The 8,309-nt window shown below is 48.2% G+C and overlaps 1 non-coding gene across 1 annotated transcript; it reads left to right on the forward strand.

Annotated features, from left to right (window-relative positions):
- Nucleotides 1-7,505: 7,505 nt before the first annotated feature.
- LOC138514788 (U1 spliceosomal RNA) lies at nt 7,506-7,667 on the forward strand. The gene has a single exon (XR_011281941.1). It is a non-coding gene; the product is annotated as a U1 spliceosomal RNA (small nuclear RNA).
- The last annotated feature ends 642 nt before the right edge of the window (nt 7,668-8,309 follow it).

Raw genomic sequence — 8,309 nt, forward strand, 5'->3', positions numbered from 1 at the left:
GCCATGTTTGTAGTTGGGCGTTGTATGCTGTCAGACTTTGGCTCCACCTCCCCCTTCTCCTCACCTGAATCTTCTGATACAGGGTCCTTTACCGCAGCCCGGTTTCGGGGACGTTCCTTCATCTTGGTTGAGATAAGATCCTTAGGTGTTCTAACCTTCTTATCGTGCAAGTAAGGTCTGGCCCCTCCGGAGGCCACCTTGGCAGTGATGGGAACCTGCCGTTGGGGGCTTCCAGTGGGCCAGCCTCGGTTCCCAAGGGAAAAAGCCAGAACGGCAGAAAAAACCCTTGAATGAAGATCTGCAGGCGAGATGAGGAGCGGTTCCTAAGGTAAGGTATAAGGCAGGTTCTCCCAGGCTGAATTAATGAAGATTCAGGATGTTGGACAGAGAAACGAGGGCTTTCTCTAAAGTCAGGACACTGTAGAAATCCTGGAGTGCCAAATGCCTCGGACAAAGAAACAGAGAGGAGCCGCGAGCGGTATCAGGTACAGGAAGGTAAAAGCGAGGAGCAGAGTGCGAAAGGTTTCGCGAGTGGAGAAAAGGTAAACAGGAAGGTATAGAGAGGCGCGGAGCGCGAAAAGGGATCGCGGGTGGAGAAAAGGTAACAGGAAGGCAGAGCGAGGAGCGGAGTGCGAAAGGGATCGCGGGCGGAGAAAAGGTAACAGGAAGGCAGAGCGAGGAGCGGAGTGCGAGAGGTTTCGCAAGCGGAGAAAATGTAAACAGGAAGGTCAAGCAAGGAGCGGAGCGCGAAAGGGATCGCGAGTAGGAAAGGCACAGCACAGATATAGAAGTCAGGAACTGCAACCACGAAGGCAAGTAGCAAAAGCATAGAGTACGAAGAGAAAGAACTTCGAGCAATAAATGCTAACAGAGCAAAACACAGAGCGGACAGAAGGGGAGAGGGACACAGGAGAAAATACAAGCTCACACTGAAAACGTGAGCGAGGAGGGAAAAACTCGAGAAGAAAGTTACGAGCAACTCAGAGCGTTGAGGACAGTGTAGACAATACACAGATACAACGCGCTGAGCTGGGGGCGGAGCCTAGACTTATAGTGGAGGCAGCCATGATGGGTGAGGACTAGAGCGTCCATCGATCCCACAGCTTCCACCCTCGATTCCTGACAACCGCATCCGGCATGTGCCAACCCTGGTTAACACACGAGCAATTGTTTTAATAACAATACTTTAGGTAATATTCCCTGCTCCGGGCGGGTGGCACTGTGTAGTCGGGTTGTTTCATCACAGTAGCGCATTAGAAGTGGGTTTGAACGATCATGGTGGACACCGTGCGTGAAGGCCCATTGGATACCCTGCAGGTGTTGGTCCACGGTGAGTGGCCCGTCCGGCCATTCTCCCGGAGCCTTCGTCGACCTGTTGGTCGTGAGCAGTACCATTCTTCCTTTTTCAGTTGCCCCTGCTCTGGGGCAAGTACTTATCATTAATGATAAGTTAACTTATGATTAATGAATCATTGTGATTGACTGAACTTCCAATATGTGTGGGGTAGGTAGGCTTTGATGTGTACCTGCTTTCAAAGGACCCATTAGATTTCAAAATTTGAATTGTTGATTGCCAAACGAAGTATAGCTAATTAAGTTGAACAACTGTGATTCCCTATATGTAACAGATGACTTGATTTAATATTCTAAGATGTACTTATTTCTTTGTCTTTGTAGAAAATTGAGGAATTGTGCTATTGCCCCTGAAGAAGAGTGAAAAACTCGAAACGCGTTGGGCTGTACTATGTACAATAAAAACCTGAATTTTTTCGATAAAACTTTTTGTGAGATGGTTATTTCACCATACTGACCTACTGTCTTAACTTCTAATTTGAAATGTTTTCAAACTATCGGTATCATTTGTCTACTACCTTGTTAAGTTATTGATCTGTTTTCACAGATAGCAGATAGTGTGCAGGGGATGGGAGTGCCTGATCTTTTTGGGAACAACCACTCTTTGTCTCTTTATGTATCCAACCTAGATGCCAAGGTTGAGTCTATTTCCCCCCCCCGCACCTCAAACAAGCTTTAAATACTTCATATTCTTTTATTACTTGATCAATAAATAGCCTCCATCTTTATCTGATATAGGTGTGCCCCTGGGTTCCATACACTTCTCTTATTGGGTCGACGGTACCAGGACGGTGGCCTTCCATTAAGGAAAACCCACGGAGAGCCCCCACTAGGGCTTACAGACATTACAGCCACCTTCTCCCCGCACTTGGGCTACTCATTTTTCATGCACATGTGTACAGTAAGGTGTTATACTCCCACACTCAGGTCTCCTACAGGTAGCAACTCACTCATTACTACAGAGAAAGATAAAATTACAGGAAGAAACACCTTACACTTCTTTGGAGGCACATAGAGGGGAAGAAATCGCCCAACTGGAGGTTGTAAAAATAAAACCCGCAGAGAAAAATAAAATCCTTATTAGTTAAAATATACACATAGTCAAGATGGCACAGGAATACGTGTTACAATGGATTCGAGCTGAGGGAATTAGCCCCGAGGCTTGTTTCATCATAGGTGAGGTTCCTTTACGCATACCCACAGATGAAGTTTTAGTCATGACTGGTCCTTTAGAATCCGTCACTGGTAAAGTGAAAAGTGTGGGCCGCATACCAGGGCATAATACCAAATGTTATATGCTATGTTATGGTGGAGGTTCTCTTACAGGTAAAACACTGCCCACCGCAATTCAAGGCGGAGAACCTGGGTTTACCTGTCCTGTGTGGCAGCTAGACTCTTGTCCCAGGATACCTCCCCGCCCTGAAGCTGCAAATCCTACCAAAGATGCCAGAGTAATTGCTGCTGCAGTGGCTGAAGCGGTTAGGATAACTATGGAGAGACAATCACCCTTGCCCTTGATTAATGAACATAGAGCCTACATCCGGTTGTGCCCCTTTTCCGATGAAAAACCGGTGCCCAAAGGAGAAGAAGGCTATGAAGTGTGGGCTGATCTCGCTCAGCTTATGCTTCATGATTGGAAAGTATCAGATCAAGAGAAAAGGAGGACTGTGATAGAGGCATTGCGATGACCTGCACTACAGACAGTACAGGCTCACACTGAGCTCCGGATCCAACTTCACTGCAAGTATGGATGCACTGGAAGGAGTGTTTGCCACTACTGAGCAGTGGGAAGATTTGATGATGAGGTTCCATGCCACATCACTGAAGCAGGGAGAGAAGTAATCTGAATTCCTTGTGAGGTTTGAAAAAATGTTGCGCTTGGCCCTCCATAGGGGAGGAGTAGAGACTTGCCAGCTGAACAGGTGTTGCTTGAAGCAGATCCTTAGAGGGGCCAAAGATGCTGCCATACCCATCCTCTAACTGAGACTGCATGTAAAGCTGAACTCACCACCTCTGTATGAAGAGTTACTAAGATCATTAAGAGCTTTGGAAGAAGAAACCAGCGATGTCAATGCCCAGAGTCATCCTGTCCAAAGCAAAATCCAAGCTCCCAACTATGCCCTCTCGCGGCAGAAACAGATAGAGGACCTCCAACAACTGGTGAGTAAATTACAGACCCAGTTACTCCCCAAGGAAAATATGAATGTAACTCCACAGTGGGGCAGAGACTTTTTTTACTCATCACATGACAGAGAACATCAAGTATATAGACGAGCTCAAGAGCCTCAGAATATGTTACCTCATTGTCTGCTCCTTTACCACCCTGGATATTCTGCCATTGATGTGGGGATGACCACCACTCAACTCGTCTGTGCGACCAAGACCAAGACTATGCTCGAGTAGCTGCTCGATTTAGGGTTCTGAAACCAACTCCAACCTGAGCGTTGTCGGGAAACGCATAGGAGGTTGTAGCGTAGGAGCAGCTAGAACCTTGAGTACAGGAGTAAGCTCCGCTGGCAATAACACCCGTATATCAGTAGGGGCCCAGATTTCCAACGTGCTGACTACCCAGCACCCAGTTAAGGCTCAGGAGGGTCCCACATGTGAGCATCTCTGGTTAGTCCGTGAGCTCTGCAACACCTGGAAAATGTCACCAGTGTCATGCAACAGACTGCAAACTCAGACAAAGTCTTCCAGAGGCATCCGTGAGTGCTTGATTGGACCCCCCATGACAATCCTAGTTGAGCTTGAAGGGCGAAGGACACCAGCACCATTGGACAGTGGCTCCCAGGTCACCATTGTCTTTGAACCCTATTATCGAAAACATATGTCACATCTGCACTTGGAACTGCTGGAGGGGTTAAACCGGATGGGAATCAGTGATGCTGCTTGCTGCTATCTGGGGTTCATTTGCGTGAAGATCCGCCTAGATCAAGAGGTGGCTGGGGTAAGCATCACTTTGACTGCACTGGCATTAGTATTCACCACCAAGAACCAGTATCCAGAGGTACCCCTGCTCATGGGCACCAACTCCACCCTGTTTGGTACCCTAGTCCAGATGTATATGGAGCTGGCCGGTCCCCAGTTTGCACATTGACTATCAATGCATCCCGCCGGCCAGCAAGTCTACCTTAAGAAAAATAGAGAGAAGGTGGTACCCCCTGATGGTCCCATGGGAGAAGTGAACACCACTAACCACAGTCAACTTGACATACCGCCTGGTCAGACCATCATGGTGCCTGGTTGTGTACGACTCCAAGGTCAAAACCGCTACTGAAGAATGGTGATGGAGGCTTCTGAAAGTGAAGAACTGCGTGAAGGCTTGATGGTCCAATGCACATTGATAAGGGATACCGGTTCAGAAGTGAACCAATACGAGTCCCCATTACTAATGTCACTGATAAAACAGTGCATCTGCCCGGAGGTTGAACTATTGTGCATTTGCACATTGCTGAGTCAGTGGTTCAGACGGCTGGACCAGGAACTCATATCCTACCTTGGATATGGAAAAGATAAACTTTGGGGACTCCCTGTTGTCAGAACGTGAAAAAAATCATCTTCGAGAACAACTGGCCATGAGGGCGGATGTGTTTTCAACCAGTGACTGGGATTTGGAGGAAGTCAAGGGAGTGCAACACCACAACCGTCTGAGAGATACCGCCCCATTTATAGAAAGGTCGAGAAGGCTGGCTCTGGCTGATGTAGAGGACGTCCGGCGTCTTCTCGAAGAATTGCTGCATGATGGTATAATCCAGGAGTCGAGAAGCCCCTATGCCTCCCGGATAGTGGTGGCGCGAAAAAGAACCAAGATGTGCGGCTGTGCATTGACTACTGATGGTTAAACAGCAGAAACATACCAGACCAATATACCACCCCCGGGTGGATGAGAACCTGGACTGTCTAGTTGGAAGCAAGTGGTTTTCAGTCCTGGATCTCCGGAGCGGGAATTACCAGATTCCCATGTTACCTGAGGATAAGGAGAGGACGGCTTTCATTTGCCCGCTAGGATTTTACCAGTTTACCCGAATGCCACAGGGGATATCAATAGCGCCCGCCACATTTCAACGCTTGATGGAACGAACAGTGGGGGACATGAACTTGCTTGAGGTGCTGGTTTTCGTAGACGATGGGATCGTGTTTGAGAAGACTCTAGAACAAGGTTGTCCAACATACGGCCCGCGGGCCACAATGCGGCCCGCCAAGCCATTTTATGTGGCCCGCAAGGCCGAATGTTGGACATGGGGTTAACAGAGGTAGTTACAGTCCTCAGCCACGAAGCGTTAATTTATTTATTTATGCAATGTTTGTCGGATATCCGACAAACATTGCAGAAATAAATACATTCGTCAAGAAGATCTTGGGACCTGATGATGGAGGAAGGAGAGACTCATTTGTATCACGGCATAGTGAGGGTTACCTCGGGAATACCATTCATTTTCAGTGAGCGCAGGTCCATACAATTGCCCAGTACTCCCACAAACTATGAACAATGGGATTAATATAGTAGCAATTACTTTGCATTTAAATATCCCATTTCAGGCAAGTAGGACCCACCATGCAAGAGAGGAACGGGCTCCAGCCCAGACATGCCCGTTCCTCTCTTGCATGGTGCTCTGAGGGTCAAAAGGCGAGCCGAGATGAAGGGAGGAGGTGGTGAGATGAGGAGAAGAGAGTGCTGGCCCGGGTGAAGGATTATGTGGACAGGTGCTGTGCAGGAGTTTCTCTCGGCGTGGGCAGCACAGTGGATTCCTGAACCCCTGATTAGGCGTGGGCCGCTGCTCAGAGGGCCATTGTGCGGAGTTACTTTCAAGGTTTGTCATCTCTGGACATTTGTTTAGCAGGGGTTGTGGCGACACAGCCTGTCTGCCCCAAAAATCGTTCTTTTGAATTGCAAATGTCACCGAAGATGAAGAAATGTAACCTTTGCAGTGCTTTTTTTCCTCGTCTCGAGACAAAGAAGAACAGCGGGAGCTCAGTTACGTTTACCTCTAAGCAGAGTGCGGATTGATGAAAATGTCCATGCATTATACCAAGTATATTGGACATTATAGATGTGGCCAGTGGGGTATCAAAGTATGGCGAATACCACATGTACAGCAGAATATGTTACCCTAGTAGTGCCCCAATAACACACTGGAACCTGCAAATGGGCCTCAGTGGACCACCTGCCAAGGTTTCTGGAAGTTGCTTATGATCTTGATCTGTGATCTATGATATGATCTGATATAGTAGGTTATTTATAACGCGCTTAATATCCATGCAGCAGTAATCCCAATCATAAAAGTGAAACAGGCAAGCCCAACAGGTATAACTTATTTTCACTCTTTTGGTAGCACAGTCTGAGGGCAGCCTATACCCTTCAGGAGAGGTGTGAGCTGATACAGTTGCAACACAAAAAACAATAGTACTATGTTCCCAAAATACCTTAGTTCTTTTTCTTTCGGATCTCAGCAGAGCCAGGCTTTTCAGCATCAGACCAGAAGCATGGGTGCCTTTGCACTGGGCTGGGGTCAAGTCGGAGAGCAGCAGCGATGGGCCCCAATGATGCAGTTCTGTTTGGCAGTGGTGCTGATTTGCGGGTAGAAAACACTGGGAACAGTAGGCCGTGTCAAGTGAATGGCACTGGAAGACTCAGTGACCTCTGGGCCCGGACAAGGGAATACTTGCTGTTGGCGCTGTGCAGGCTCGGCTCACACAGCACGGCATATGGTTACGGCAAAGATGTCAAAGCTTCAGCATTGTCATTGAGCAGAACTCTGAGTTTCAGGGGTGGTGGAGCGTCGAGGTCCAGGATGATTATGATGGTGTCAATGGGGCCAGCCCTGAGCACCTCCGCTCAGGAGGGCCATGGACCCGTGTGGGGCCGACAGGCCAGTGGGAAGACTGCAACAGGCCTGCTCGAGCCATCCTGCTATTTATACAAATCTCGGGCTGAGCAGGGCCTGATGGGAGAAAGGAACTGCGCTACATACTGCTCTTCTGCTGGGCTCTGCCTGCTGGAGATTCCCCCTACACGCGGGACAGGCAGCTCTGTAGATGCTCAGAGCTCCCGGGGGTTTGGGGGTTGGGGATGGGTCAGGGCCTGCCTTCTCACCCTCGCTTAGCGGGGCTTCCCAGAACTGACCCAACCCCTGCCCTCTTGCATGCAACTCATATTTAGCTGGCAAGGGAGAATCTGATCTCAAGGGCAGATCTCCCAGGGTGAGGCTTACCCATTGCACATCAGATTTGCTGACCCGTGTTATGTTCCCAAATGCGGGATACACGACTGCATTATTTCTGGTAGTGGGGGACTGCGTTTGCGCTCTCCCCCTGATTTATTGGTGAAGGAAAAGGTAAAGTGTGCACTAGGCCTGCTAGGTTGCATACTTTAAGATTGTGCTCACATTGCGTTTCTTCAATTAGGTTCACCTTTGGGTGATCGCTTTTCCACATTTTATCTGTTGAATTTAATTATGCTTCTTTCATCACCACAGAAGTAATGTGTATTGCAGAGATAAGCTGCCATATGTATTGGGCACACTGCACATGCTCAGGCAGCATCAATCATGCTTTGTACAGGACAATACTGGCCTAAATTGGGAACACCCAGCATAGACATGTTGCTACAGGGGCATATTTTGGGTACAACCAGCATGACAATGTGTTACATCAGTGACAGTGCTGTCTTACACTGTGGACACATTGATCATTAAAATGTGTTGTGTTGGAAAATGTTCTTTTCTGCTGTTGCTGACATGGACTTTTCATGTTCCCCTTTAGAACTGATTGTAAACTTATGGCTTTTTGGTCACCTTTTCTGCTGTAAAATGCACCATTTCAACCCCATATTTGAAAAATAATTCTTGGGGGGAACCCCCCCAAACCCTCCCTAGAACCTTGTAGCTCCCTCGCTACGCTCGGTCGCCCCCACTATTTCAGAAAAATATAAACACATAGACACTGAAAGAAATCAC

This window comes from Ambystoma mexicanum, chromosome 12, assembly GCF_040938575.1.
Source record: "Ambystoma mexicanum isolate Mex_15411 chromosome 12, UKY_AmexF1_1, whole genome shotgun sequence".
Taxonomy (NCBI): domain Eukaryota; kingdom Metazoa; phylum Chordata; class Amphibia; order Caudata; family Ambystomatidae; genus Ambystoma; species Ambystoma mexicanum.